This window comes from Ambystoma mexicanum, chromosome 11 (genome assembly GCF_040938575.1).
Source record: "Ambystoma mexicanum isolate Mex_15411 chromosome 11, UKY_AmexF1_1, whole genome shotgun sequence".
NCBI lineage: Eukaryota > Metazoa > Chordata > Amphibia > Caudata > Ambystomatidae > Ambystoma > Ambystoma mexicanum.
Genome location: NC_090934.1, coordinates 731,380,607 through 731,395,847, shown reverse-complemented (window position 1 = coordinate 731,395,847; position 15,241 = coordinate 731,380,607).

Below are 15,241 nucleotides of genomic sequence, written 5' to 3'. Positions count from 1 at the left end.
GTTAGAGTTAGGGTTAGGGTTAAGGATACGTTTAAGCTATGCTGTAGTGTCCTTCATTGCCTATGAGTCCAATTATATCAGTGTAAAAAATGTATGTGTGCATAATCTATTGATGTGGGTGAGCAAAGGGGAAAGGGGGAAAGCCTGGCTGGTAGCCTTCCGCAACTCTCCCTGCAAGGTTCAGGCTGGCAAATCCTTTGCAAGTGCAATGTCTTTGCTCACGCATCCTGGCCCTGTCACACGCCAGATTGAATGTTGGGGCGGTGACAGCAGTGGTCTTGAGTTGACAGGACTCATGTTCTCTGAGGGCTCTTCTGAGAAATCGCAAATTAAATTTCTTGTTAAAGGTGACTTTACAGTACATCATTACATTCTCATGTCTATGCATGTGTTGCAGCCAGAGTGTAATTGTAGACTATCCTCTAAAAAAAAAATCTTTGTAAGCCGCATCAAATTTGCATTTGGTTGATGTGAAATGAGAAACGTCACACAAATTAAGCTTTTGCTAGAGCCCAAGGCTGTGGTATGGGGTTTTGGGACGTGGTAAACCCAACCCACTGGCCTAGACTGCTAAGTGAATAAAAAAACCTCCTGTAGGCATGTTTTGGGTAGGAATGAGTGGAGCTGCCATTAGATTTCTGGTGCGTTCATTGGTGTTTGTTGGTTGGCTTCATAACTTAAGGACACCTACAAGCGGTCTCTCTCCTCGTAGTCCATTGTCCCCCCATGAGGGAAAACAGAATTCAGAGTACAACGTAAATGCACATACTAGAGAGCTGGTCTCCATTTTTAAATCAATGGATATTAAAGTGAAGATAAAATAGAAAAAGAAATATTTTTTGTATGTTTTTATATTATTCGGATTCCACATTGGTACAACTAGAATGTAGACTGCTACACTCTTGAACCAAGGGGGGCCACATAACTAATAATGGCTCCCCGCTTTGCAAGTTGCAAGGATGGGCTATTAAGCCACTGATCCACTTCCCTTGCCAGCTGCATTCTTTTCCAGGTGTTAACCGAGTATGCTTCCTTGGCTCTGAATGGAACACAATGCAGCTTGATATTAATGTGAGTTTCACTTTGAGGCGATTATAGAAACCTGCACTTTATATTGAATCAATGTGCCTACTAAAGATATAAAGGCTTGTGAACCCTGAAAAAAAGGAGCTCCATCCTCATTAACTCTCTTCATGGTAGCCTTGGCATCACAGGCCGGGCAATCGAGTGGCTGACCTCCTTCCTTTCAAACAGACCCCCCCCCAACTGCAAATGGGTCAGTTTCTCTCCTCCACCTCACCCTCTACCTGTGGAGTCCCTTAGGGCTCTATCCTATCACCATGGCACTTCAACATCTAACTGGCCCCTCTGGCCCACTTGATCTCCACCTTCTCCCCTCATGTCCAGTGTTATGCAGACGACACACAGCTCTCCTTCAAGCTGCCATCCTCTACCACCCCTTCCTCCTCTCTCATACCTGACTGCTATTCAGGCATGGTGCTCTGCCAATGATCTCTGCCTTAATGCCACCAAGACGGAGATCCTTCTCATTGGGATGCCTGCTCCTTGCTTCTCCCCCAGTCTCTGGCCAGCATCCTTGGGTCCCCTCCCTTCTCCCACTTGTGAGGCAAAAAACCTGAGGATCATCTTTGACTCCTCTCTCTTTCTCTCCACATATCACAGACCTTGCCAAGAAATCCAACTTTCAGCTCTAACTCCCCAGGGGCATTCTACTTTACCTCACCTTTCCCCAGAAGCTCAACGTCTCCAGAGCTCTGGTTCTCTCTAGGCTGGGTTACTGCAACAACCTCTGCCTCAATCTGCCTCTTTCATCCCTTCGCCCCCTTCAACTAATCCAGAATAGGACTGCAAGACTTATCCTTGGCCTCAAGCACAGAGACCGCATCTCTCCAGCCCTAAAACCTCCCCACTGGCTCCCAGTTACCGCAAGGATCAAATTCAATACCCTATGCATTATCCACAAAGATGGCTCGGGCCTGGGACCTCTCTACACCCGGCTCTCCCTCCCTATACACCTCCCTGCCAGAGTCCTTCGGTCCTCTGGCTTCAACTCTGTGCATGTCAAATGTTTCTCCAAGCAGGGAGTAGGAGGTAGATCCCTCTCCTCAGCTGGTGGTTCCTCCCTCTGGAACGGCCTCCCTACCCCCCTCAGACTTGAGCCGGATCTTCTTAAGTTACGGAAACTTCTCAAGACTTTTCTTTTCTTCTCTTCCTTCCCTCTCCCCATCCCATGGTAAATGTTCCCTCTGCTGCTGCGACTTGGGCCTGGCCCCTTCAGAGTCATACAGGGGCCAGACCACCCCTACCAGTACCCCCAGCTTCCCCTGCCAGCACTTGCCCTCAGGCTCCCTTCCCCGGACTAGCCCTAACTTGTTCCACCCCACTCACCCTCCCTCCCCCTCTTTCTTTTCACCTGGCACTTGCTTTTTGCTCCCCCCCTGGCATTTGCCCACCCCCCTCCGGATCTGCATGATTTATCTGTGGGTAAATTACCCGCGATGGAAATGTTTGCATGGGAAATGTACGCAATACAAAATGTTCGTACATTTCCCATGCGAACATTTCCATCACAAATCACAGATTGAAACACACACCCTCACACACACCCTCACTCACAACCCCAACACACCCCCAACATACCCCCACACATCTACTTACCTTTCCTTCAGACGCACTGTGTCCCTGCGCCGCCGGTTCCCTTTCACTTCCGTAATCGGGAACTGGCGCCTCAGGGTCCTTTTCTTTTTTTTGCTTTTTTACTTTTGCTCGGGTGAGCTGCAGGGTTGTCCCCCGCAACCCCTACCCACTATATTATATAGTATAGTGAGCAGGGTGTTGTGGGGGACACCCCCGCATCCCCCGGCTTTTTAAAAAAAAGTCAATTTATTTATTTTGCTCTGGTGAGCTGCGGTGGTGTCCCCCGCAACACTCTGCTCACTAACTCTATAGTATTGTGAGCGGGGTGTTACAGGGGACACCTCCACAGCCCCATTTGTTTTTTGGGAGAGGGGTGGGGGGTGTCACCCGCAACCCCCCTCTCTGTAGTTAGTGGGGTGTTGTGGGGGACACCCCCGCGGCCCCCGGCAACCTTTTTAAAAAAATGTTTTCATACCGACCCCACCAAAACACCTAAACACATACCACGATAAATTCAAACTTTTGGTAGTTAGAACTTTTCGTGGTGTGTGTTTTAGGTCTTTTGGTGGGGTTGTTGAAACAGAGAAATTGACATGAGGCCGGGAAGCCCAAATGGAAACACACCAACACAGGTTACAAAGGACCATATAAAGCGCTTTATTTCAAAGTTACAAAGTTACCAAGTTATCAAAGTCAATTGACATGCGAATAGCTATTCGGCTCTCTGACTCACACACGAACCTCCAACGATAAGGTTTCGCATCGAAAGTGGGAGAGACCGAATATCTGGATGCTCGGGTTTTTATACAGTTTGTACCACATTGGCCAGCCCTCTTGCGAGTTAACCATTCTTGGAACCATGGCTAGGGTTCGTAGCCAGGTCGAACACACAATTTACATACATTAGATCAGTTCCGCTGATACAGTTACATATTTACACAAAGGTTGAACAGAGGACAGGGTCTTAGTTCATGACCCTAACAAGTAGCCTGCGGACATATTATTCATTCACGTGTGCGGAGGTCACCATGGCCGAAGTCTTACTCGCAATGTCATTCAGCCTCCATTTTGTGATTCGGGGTGACTTCCACACTGCAAGAATACCTAAAATGGCGGCTAGATCCAAGATGGCAGCTTACACAATACATTAAGGTCAAGACCTTGCCGCGGAACCTATGTTCATAATATTCTTTAGACAACTTGGCGTAGGCCAACATACATTTAAACAATGCGATTGGGGTCACAATATTATATCGATTTCCACAGACCCTCCTTTTGGCCTATGCCAAGTGCTAAAACATTATTTCCTAATACTTTTGAAAATACTTGAAGGCATTATCATTCATAGGTTCCGCATCATTGTCTGAAATATCAATAGCCATAAAGTTGTTCATAAGAACTTCTTGCAACATGAATTCTTTAGATGCTGTCTTCGGGGTATATATTCTACGCCCTATTGTGCTCATAACTTGGGCACAACATCCCCCTATCATTCCGCATATACTCGGGAGGCATTGAAAACAGCAGCAAAGAAATAACAGAGTCCCTAAAATACCTAAAATAACAGAAAGCACCTTCCACCCCCAAGATCGTAGAGAATCCCAAAACCAAGTACTAAGGCTCCAGTCTCCTACAGGGATATGGACTTCAGAACTAAGAGTGTGTAAATTCTGAATTGCTTTAAATATTGTTGGTGAAGAATCTGGTACGAAAACGCAACAAGCGGACCCCACTAATTTACATACTCCACCTCGTTCGGCTAAAATGACATCTAATGCCATTCGATTTTGCAGTGCTACCAATCTTATCGCCTTTTGCTCTAAGGTCATATTGTAGAGTATGTCCGTGGTCCGGTTGATCGTTTTCTCCAATACCCTCGCTAATCCCCTAATGTTTTCTGAATTTGCTATTTGTCCCCAGAAGGGGACTACTGATTTGGCTATATCCCCGAACACTTGTCCGGGGGTATCTCCATCACTATCTCGTCGCGGGCGAGCCTTGGATACCTCTAAGGTACTGGCTATAAATACACCTGGTAACAATATCCCTAAATAACAAGTTCCCTGCCAATCTTTGGGCAACCAGGGAAAAGCTAAACTACCACAAACAAAATAAACGGGTCCCCCTACATACAAAGGCCTATTTTCCCCAGTCAAATTTACAATATTCACACAAGGCTCAAAATCTCCCATTGGCCTAGTGCCATTTCTTTGTACACAGAAAGGGACAGAATCAGGATTATGATTTACAGAATAAGAAGGAGGCATGGCATCCTTATTGCCTATCGGAGCCATCTTGAAAGAAACTAGATTTTGGAAAGGAAAGGAAAGTTTATCAGACGGCCTAATAGAAGCGATATTAGGTCTACTCCTATTTGCGAAAAGCGAGCATCCCAGGGGAGTCAATTCACGTTTTTCAAATTCATTCAAATTAGTGCCATCGAAGTTCCCTGAGATGCTATCATTCCATCGGCCAAAGAAGAGTGCTCTAAGAGAGGCATAGCAGGAAGTCGTTAGAGGTAAGGGATGTATATACCATCCCAGTCCCTTGTTCCCATGTTGTGGCAAATGCATGCAAATCCAACAATTACTCTTATTAAAAATAGCATGCGTAGCATTCATCACTATCATCAGAGTGTTATTATGATATTTCTGTCTATGCCGAGAGTCCCTAGGGGACAGAGTGTGAAGGTGTACAGAGGGAGTCAAAACAGTTGGTACAATTTCAGTCGGTAACAGAGGCTTCAAAGGATAAATTTCTTCGAAGTACCAGAGTCCCACGGCAGCAGTTGCAAAACTAACAATAATCAAAACAAGAACACAACAGTACGTTTTCAGGGCCCAGGCGCATTGTCCATTGTTCGAATTGGTCACCTCTTTATCTAATAGTTCGATACGAGGAGCAGTGGTGGAAGCGGCAGGCATCATGGTTATCCCGATCGACGGCCCCAAATGTTCGTTTGCTGGCGGCACTTCGGCCGAGCGACTTCTTAGTCCTTCCCAACCCTAGCCAACAGAACCCTCCTTTTCTTTGTTCAAAAAAAGGAAAGACAATAGTATTTCGATCACTCCTTCTTCCTTTCAAATGCACTATACTCGTGCAGCGCGTGGTCGAAGGTTGTACCTGATGGTACCCAGGTTTGCTAAATCCAAAAGCAAAGTATCGTCGCTCCCTGAGGGGAGCGTCACGTCGGTGGCGACGGAAGTCGCAGAACTTGAAACAAGAGTTTCCGGAAGTGATCGATCAAGAGAGTGTGGAGACGAGATGGACGGCTCCCCAAGCTCCTCGGGCTCAGAGAACTTCTCCGACGCACTCACAGCGCTGCCTGCTACTCTGAGATCAGAGATCGTAGCATCAGCAAGGGGTTCTGTTTCTTCTGTAACGTGTGGCGTCGGGTGAGGGATCTTCTTCACATGCGTTGCATGTACCCAGTTCTTCTTTCCTGCCACCCGCACTGCCGTCCTAGTGACCAATAAAACCTGGTAGGGTCCCCGCCAGCGAGGCGCGAGACAGGAAGACCTTTCGTAGGCCTTTACCAGGATCCAGCTGCCGGGCAATATATCGTGTCCTGGGCCCGTAAACCGTACAGGTAAGGCGGCATTCACCTGGTGGTAGATGAAATACAGGTTTTTAGTCAATTGATTACAATAATCTACAAGCAATACATTCTCCACATCCCTCAGGGCTTTAGGTTTAGGGAGGCCCCAAATATTAGCAGGCCTTCCCATTACTACCTTCGAATGGAGAAAGCCCAGTTCTAGTCTGGGGTGTGGTGCGCATAGCTAACAATACAATAGGTAAAGCATCTGGCCATTTTAACTTAGTATCGGCACATGTTTTTGCAAGTTTGTTTTTCAAAATACCGTTGTGTTTTTCTACCAACCCCGCACTTTGAGGGTGCCTAGCTGAATGAAAACGTTTCTCAATCCCTAAGGCAACACATATTTGCAATATTACAGCTGCGATGAAATGCGGGCCGTTATCCGACCAGATTATCCTCGGGAGCCCAAATCGAGGAAAATATTCTTTCACCAAGATCTTTGCGGTGGTCATGGCGGTAGCATCTTTGACGGGGAAAGCCTCGACCCATTTGCTAAAAGCACAAATGATAACAAGAACATACTTCAAGTTATTACATCGCTCCATTTCAATAAAATCAAGGTGAATGGTTTCAAAGGGGACAGAGGGGGGCCCGAAACTTCCCCTTGGAGTCACTGTCCCTTTACCCACATTGTGCTGCAGGCAAATCATACAATTCTGAACATATCTTTTTGCAGTTTCCAAAATGTTGTCATTCACCCAAACCTGCTGTAATATCTTTGCAATTTGCTGGGCACACACATGTGTTGGACCATGTGCCATTGTGACCATTGCTAATACATAAGAATCAGGAAGCAACCATTTCCCGTCAGATGCGTCCACCCAACACCCTTCGTCATCCAATTTCCCCATGCCTTCAGCCCATTTCCTAGATTCTTCAACAGAGGCATCAGTCTGAATATCTCGCACAGACCCAATGCCTTCATCTATTATACAACCATCTCTCACTTCCCTCGAGGTATACATGTCTGTGCTAAGGTCTGTGGCTGTTTGTCTAGCTATCAAATCTGCAAAAGCATTTCCCTTGCCCACATCGTCTATGACCTTCCGATGTGCTGCACATTTCATGATTGCTAGTTGTTCAGGGAGTGAGAGTGCTGAGAGTAGTTGTACTATTAAGGGGCCATGCTGAATCTTGGTCCCATGTGAGGTCAGAAACCCTCTTTCCGACCACAGTTTTCCGAAGTTGTGAGCCACCCCAAAGGCGTACTGACTATCCGTATAAATGTTAACTCTATGCCCTTGGGAGAGTTCACAAGCACGGGTCAACGCTATAATCTCTGCGGCCTGCGCGGAGTTATGCGGAATCCTTTTAGTTTCTACAATCTTATTCAAAGTAGTAACTGCATAAGCAGCTGTAGATGTGCCATTCGGAAGTTTAAAGCAGGAGCCATCACAAAACAGCTCCCCTTCCACATTCTCCAAAGGAGTATCTGAAAGGTCTATTCTGCCCTTTGTTTCTTGTTCGGTGGCGTACAGGCAGTCATGTGATCCGTCATCGCCGCAAGCAGTAGTTTGCGGGAGAGGCAAAAGTTCAGCCGGATTGAGAACACAACACCTTTTAATTTGGATATGAGGAGCAAATAGAACTAATTCATACCTGGTCAACCGGGCAGAAGTAAGGTGTTGTGTTTGAGTTTTATTCAATAGAATATCAACAGAGTGAGGTACCATCAAAATCAAATCGTGGCCTAGGACCATCCCCTCACTCTGTTTTACAGACGCAGCAGCAGCAGCAACAGCGCGCAGACATCGCGGCAAAGCACATGCAACAGGATCGAGGGCGGAGGAATAATAGCCGCACGGCCTATTCTTCCCTCCATGTTCCTGTGTTAACACAGACAAAGCACATCCATTACATTCATGCACAAACAACACAAAGGCCTTATCGTAATTTGGTGTACCCAGAACCGGTGCTGAACACAGCGCGGCTTTGAGAAGCTCAAATGATCGTTGATGTTCCGATTCCCATGGCAGTGGCAGAGAAATGCCCTTCTTCGTCAAAGCCAACATCGGTTTTACCACTAGGGCAAAGTTCGGGATCCACAGTCTACAGTAGGACGCCATCCCTATCAGGGCTCTGACTTCCTTCTGTGTTTTTGGGACAGACATGCCAGAAATGTGTTTTATTCGTTCAGGTGTCAATCTTCTCCCCTCCTTTGACAGGAGGTAGCCTAAATAGGCAACCTCCTGGCAACAATATTGAAATTTCTTAAGTGAAGCTTTGTGTCCATGTTCAGCTAAATGAACAAGCAACAATATAGTGCCTTCTTTACAAGCTTTCTCAGAGTCTGCAGCTAGGAGCAAATTGTCTACATATTGAAGCAGCGTGCAAGTAGGTGGCAGTTCAAGGGTGTCGAGCTGCTCTTTTAAGGCTCTACTATAGATACTAGGACTTTCAGTATACCCTTGAGGTGCCCTTGTGAATGTAAATGAGCGTCCCCCCAAGGTGAACGCAAACAAATACCTGCTCTCCTTGTGTATCGGAATACTAAAGAAGGCGTTTTTCAAATCTACGACACTGAAGTGCGTAGCCGTAGCAGGGATCATTGTTAAGATTGTTGTTACATCCGGCACGATTGGAAATTGTGGGGCCACTACCCGGTTAATAGCACGAAGATCTATTATAAACCGGTACGGAATTGCATTGTCGCCTTTCTTATATACCGGCAAGATCGGACTATTACATAAGCTACCTGTAATCTCTTCGATCACTCCACGATGTACAAAATCGGAGACAATGCATTTCAAAGCGCGCTCGCCCTCAACTGAAATCTTATATTGCGGAATGCGCGGTAGTTTAACCCCATGTTTCAATACTATCTTAACAGGGTCAATGTGCAATATCCCGACATCATTGTCGTCTATTGCCCACAAATATTCTGGGACAATGTCAAATTCGGGAGGTAGAGGTCGGGTCAAGTATTGGGAGTTAAAAGGTTGCTGTGGTGAAACTGTTAATCTTATTCCGTCAGGGGAACAATGAATCACTGCGTTCAATTTCTTCAACAAATTTAACCCCAGCAAATTTTCTCCACAGTTTGAAGTAAGAAGAAAAGGGCACTGGTCTGTAAAAGGGCCCAAAGAAATGGGTACCGGTGCAGAGACCGGACAAACAGTTGGTATACCAGAGAACCCTATAGAAACATTCGTTTGCCCTGACAGGGGGATGTTTGTAACCCGAGAATGGTCGATGGAGCACTTCTGTGCTCCAGTGTCGATCAAGAACTGATGTTTCCTATTCCCCACCAATAATTCAACATAGGGGCCCTTCTGAATGACGGGAATAGGTAAAGGTTCCAAACGCTGCTTCGGGCAATCCTAATAAGGCAGAACTTCATCAAAGGGAAGTTCCTCAGAAAGATAGGCGGCGGAAGGGTGATCAAATATATTTCTCGAGTCCATACTCGGGGTCTGATTTTCCTGTGAAAAAGGTTGCTGGGGATCTCGTAGAAGCTGACCCCTATCAGGGCCCCCTGCTCCAGGGCGGCCCCGTGGTCGCCTACCCATACCTCCAAATGTGCCTCCTGACCTCTGACTGAGGGCAGGGCACTGTGCTCGCCAGTGACCTTCCTGGCGGCAATAAGCACACTGATTAATATTTATAGAATTTGGAGGAGTATTTCCTCTTGGAATGTACTGACCTCTAGTTTGTGTCGTACCTCCTCTAGGGTTTCTAACAATTTGCTGCAGCAATACCTTAGTCTTTAGGTCACCCCTTCTTTTTTCGATTTTCTCTTTTTCATTATTAACCCGATTCTCATAATACTGAGCCATATGCAAAACCTCTGACTGAGATTTTGCCTGCCAAGCGCTCTCTGAGGACATAATTTGTGACTGGATGTCGGGCAACAATCCACGCACGAATTTGTCCACAAACAACCTCTTCCCCGACTCTGTACCCAAATCCTGTCCACTGAAGTCGGAGAACACCTGTTCAAACCTATTAAAGAATTCAGTGGTACCTTCAGTTTTTCCTTGGACACAGGCCGTAAGCTTGTCCCAAATAATCCTTTTTTCCGGAATTATAGTTTTCAATTTGGCAACTATTCTATCGGGTAAAGTGAGTATTACCTGGGGTGGTTTCTCACCAGCTGGTCGTTCCCCATCTATTCTAGTTAGATTTACCCATGTATCCCCTAACCCCGGCACATCATCTACTGTCCGTACCTGCTTCCATACATCAACAGGCAAAAGCACTGGAAACAATAAATCCATGTCACTTAAGGTGAACACAGAAGACTGCAAAACGGATTCTATTTCTTTATAAAACCCTGTCGGGTTCTTCCTAATATCAGGGACTGATTGTCTGATCGTGTTCACTTCCTGTCGAGAGAACGGGACGTGAACAAACTGTGATACGTAGTGTGCTGGGATATCCACCGCGGGAGCACCAGTCGCTGCGTTGGCGGGGATTTCTACTTTTGGGACAAGGGTCGGAGGGACCTCTCTCATAGGCAACTGAGATATAGGGACCTCCGACCGCTTACTGAGTAATAAGGCCAAATCAAGCGCTAAAGCAGCTGTGGAAGTGTCGGGCGAAAAAGCTCTTTTACAAATACCTAATAACTCTGTGGGGCAACCAACCTTCTTTCTTATACATTCTTCCTGCAAGTGCTGTACCATCACTTGAATTACCTTCCTTTGCATTCCTACCGTATATTGACTATATGTATCGTATACCTCATCCGGCGGTATTGATGAATCCGAGATCCATCGAACCGCATCTCTAGTACAAATCCGTACTTCCTCGGGTGCTGATCTTCGGCACGAAAGGAACCGTTTCTGCATATATATCCTATCGTCCTCATCATCCTCATTTTGTAATCTTTCAAAATCCTGTCTAAACTCAAACAATCTATCAACATGCCCATATACTTTCTGTTCGGTATCCCTTGAGAGTGCCAAAGCGTTCAGATCTCTCACCCCTTGTGGGAGATCCGAAGTCTGCAATCTACCCCACATTACACCTAAGTGAATCCCCAGTCCTTCAATAAAAACGTTTTTCTCGGGAAAATCGTGCAAATTAGATAATGTTGAAAATACATCAGTTTGATCACCTTTTTCCATGCAATGTTTAGCCCAAGCAAATAGTTCCTGATTCCTGCCCGCAGGAACAGTACTACGAGTCACAATTTTCGACCCTGCACCGGGATCTGATTTAGTGAACACAGAACTCCCCGGAATCGAAAGTGTAGGAGAACCTAACAAGGGTGCAGGGGAAAGAGATAATGTAGTAGACGGAATAGACAGAGGTGCGACAGTCAAAGGACTGGAAACAGCAGACTGCGCAGGGGGAGTAGGAATAGCAACAGGAACAATAGGAGGAACGGGCAAAGCGCCCACAACAGGAGCATATGGAGGTGGCGCTGAAGAATCAGGCCTCCGTTCATTTAATATCTTCTCAATAAACTCCTCAGAAACATGAAAATCTTTAGAGGGATAAATTTTCTGGACTCCAAGCGAGAAAGCTCTGTCCATTTTCTGGGTTTCATCTAATCGTTTTTCCTTGTCATATAACAATGCCTTTTCGGCATTCGTTTTATGACGTCGTGCATGTTTATCCCTACTTTTAAGCTGCTGTAATGCTTCCTTTTTCCAATTTTGTAACACGTCGAAGGCTGCTGGCCTAGCCTTCTTTTTAAGCAAGATCGACTCTAAGTAATCAATACGGGGGATCTCAAAACTACCATTGATTGGCCACTGAAATTCGGAGGCATTTCTGGTCTGTCTGTGCCAAATGTCATTAAATACAATACTACCAATGCCATACTTACAGTACATAGTACACGCCGGCGACCCCTCCTGTGGTGCCGGACGGCTAAATTCAAAGGATTGTCGATCGCTGCGGAACAGAGCCCTAAAGCAGCTAGACAATTTCCCAGGCATTTCTCAAAGACTTGGTGTTACCTGGTCCAATAATTGTGTCTGCAGATACAATACGCCAAATTCAAATTGTCAGGGTTAAATTAAGAGCCGGGTCACGACTGCACCTGACCAAACCTAAGGAGGACCGTACGGTTTTCAAAGGACTTCAACTAACAAATTTTACCTGCGTTCAGTGGTTTCGGCAAATCTGCCCGCCTCGGATTTGGACCCTCGTCAAGATGCCGTGTCAGACCGCACGACTATCGCCCAAGGATCGGATCGTGCAGCGCTGCCGAGGTATCGCGTCTCGATCGGTCGGGCCCGCAGAATCACACCGTCCGATCCCGATTCGATAGTCTGCGTCAACCTTCAATGATCCGGCATCAATCTTGAGGGTCCCTATTCGGGCACCAACTGTTGAAACAGAGAAATTGACATGAGGCCGGGAAGCCCAAATGGAAACACACCAACACAGGTTACAAAGGACCATATAAAGCGCTTTATTTCAAAGTTACAAAGTTACCAAGTTATCAAAGTCAATTGACATGCGAATAGCTATTTGGCTCTCTGACTCACACACGAACCTCCAACGATAAGGTTTCGCATCGAAAGTGGGAGAGACCGAATATCTGGATGCTCGGGTTTTTATACAGTTTGTACCACATTGGCCAGCCCTCTTGCGAGTTAACCATTCTTGGAACCATGGCTAGGGTTCGTAGCCAGGTCGAACACACAATTTACATACATTAGATCAGTTCCGCTGATACAGTTACATATTTACACAAAGGTTGAACAGAGGACAGGGTCTTAGTTCATGACCCTAACAAGTAGCCTGCGGACATATTATTCATTCACGTGTGCGGAGGTCACCATGGCCGAAGTCTTACTCGCAATTCGTCATTCGGCCTCCATTTTGTGATTCGGGGTGACTTCCACACTGCAAGAATACCTAAAATGGCGGCTAGATCCAAGATGGCAGCTTACACAATACATTAAGGTCAAGACCTTGCCGCGGAACCTATGTTCATAATATTCTTTAGACAGCTTGGCGTAGGCCAACATACATTTAAACAATGCGATTGGGGTCACAATATTATATCGATTTCCACAGGGTCGGTAATTTTTATTCTGACATTTCGTCCTATTCCCCCCTCCCTGTGGGCACCCCATTCCTGCAGTTCTCCCTCTCCACCCCCTGCACTTATCACCTTGTCTTGTACTCGCGCGGTAGAATTGTCGCAAGGCCAATATAACCGTTTTTGCTTTTTTTCCTATGTCCCCCACCCCCAGCTTGTCTTGTGCCGCCTGGAAACACTTGTGTTTAGGCTCCATACAAATGTCCAATACATAAATGCCCTTTGCTGCTACAGGGATATCTCTGTCCTTTTTGAGTTTGATTGCTGCAGTGCTGCGGAAAACAAGATTCCTTCTTACACTCATTTTACCCAAACCAACTCTGTATCTGATTCACACGTCACTCCTCTAAAACGTCTACGCCGAAAGTTTTACCACATAGTTCGCATTAGTGCCACTTGGCAGCCAAAACCTAAATGTCAATAAATAAGAAATCATGGCAAGTATATCTTCAATGTTGAGAACCTAAAACTGAAAACTGCTGCAGCTGAATCATTTATTTTAATACGCAATTTCAAGTTTGTTGTAAGTAAGTTAGTTTAATGTATATTTAAAGGAAATGGTACTGCAGGAAATCTGTTGTGAAGTTAGAACATAATAACATCATTGGCCCCAGAGTCCTGTTTCATAATCGGGTGTTCGTTTTCTGGGTTGAAATAACACAGAATGTGGTCGTTTCCATTTAAACGGAGCTGTGTGGCAATATATTTCCTGGCTGCTGGTTGAAAGTTTTGTCACAGAAACTAGCTCACTCCTCAAACGTTTTACTTCATGCATAAATCTGCCGCACCCACACCTCGCCTGTGTTAACTTGTCGGTGACATTCAGGCAGCCTGAAACCTACACACTTTCAGTCGAAAGCTGTGGTACTCCTGGACCGTGAGGAAACACCCCTAAACAAAACACATGGTAGGTTCGCTGAAAGCGTGCTATAAAAAGTGCGCCTTCCTACAGTAAATCTAGACAAATAGGGCTGCCTGCTGCAAGCTTTATCCCTCGTCAAGGAAGCTGCTTGCTGGCGAACCCTCTCCATATACCAGCATTTGCAACCAGATGGGGGAATCTTATTTTTTTTTCAATAAAAAATTAAAATAATCTGTATGGTTCATTTCTGGAAAAGGAGCAACGTTTTTCGAATTGGTAAAGCCTCTTGCAGCTTATATCCATGCCCATACAGGTATACCCATCTCCCCTCTCCCGAGGAAACACCAGACATCTATGAAAGAACGCTTTCAATGCCAGTGTGTGATGCCCCACATACATAATGCCAGCGGCCCAGTGATGCATTTCTTACACGCAGCACACTCCTGAAAAATAAATCCTTTTAATGAAGAAAGGGGACTGAATTTACATGTGGGGCATTTTCAGGCTACTTATAATTCATGTATTAATGTTTGTTGACATTCACATCTACAGGTGTCCCCATGACTAGCCCAGAAGCCAAAACCTCATCTATAAAATGTATCTACCATGAAGGAGGGGTGTAACATTTTGATTTCAGCACTGTGATATTTTACCACTTTAATCATTTGCCACTGCGTAATATTTCCTACTGTGATAGTACACCACTATGTAGCTCCCACTTTGATAGGTTACCAAAAAACGACAGGCACCCTGTGCCCTACAGCACACAGTCAGCCCACTTAGAGCACATCTCCCCAAATGCCAATCACACAAAGCACACCAGAAGGCCTCGCTCACGGAAAGGCCACCAGACGAGACTACACATAAAGGCGCAAGCACCAGCAAAGAAAGCCAAATATTGCAACCCCCTACTTCATGGAACCACAATACTCTGGGAAACCTCATGCAGAACCTCCCCAAAGAACAGATTCTTTTGGCGACATCTCCACCAAAGTTGCTTTATGTCTTGTGATACCTATCCACCAACAAAGCCTCGCAGCTAGCGATTCCAGTAGAGGCAACCTCCACCAATGGACTAATAAATGTCCAAAGGACAAGAAAAGAAGTGAGCCGCCTG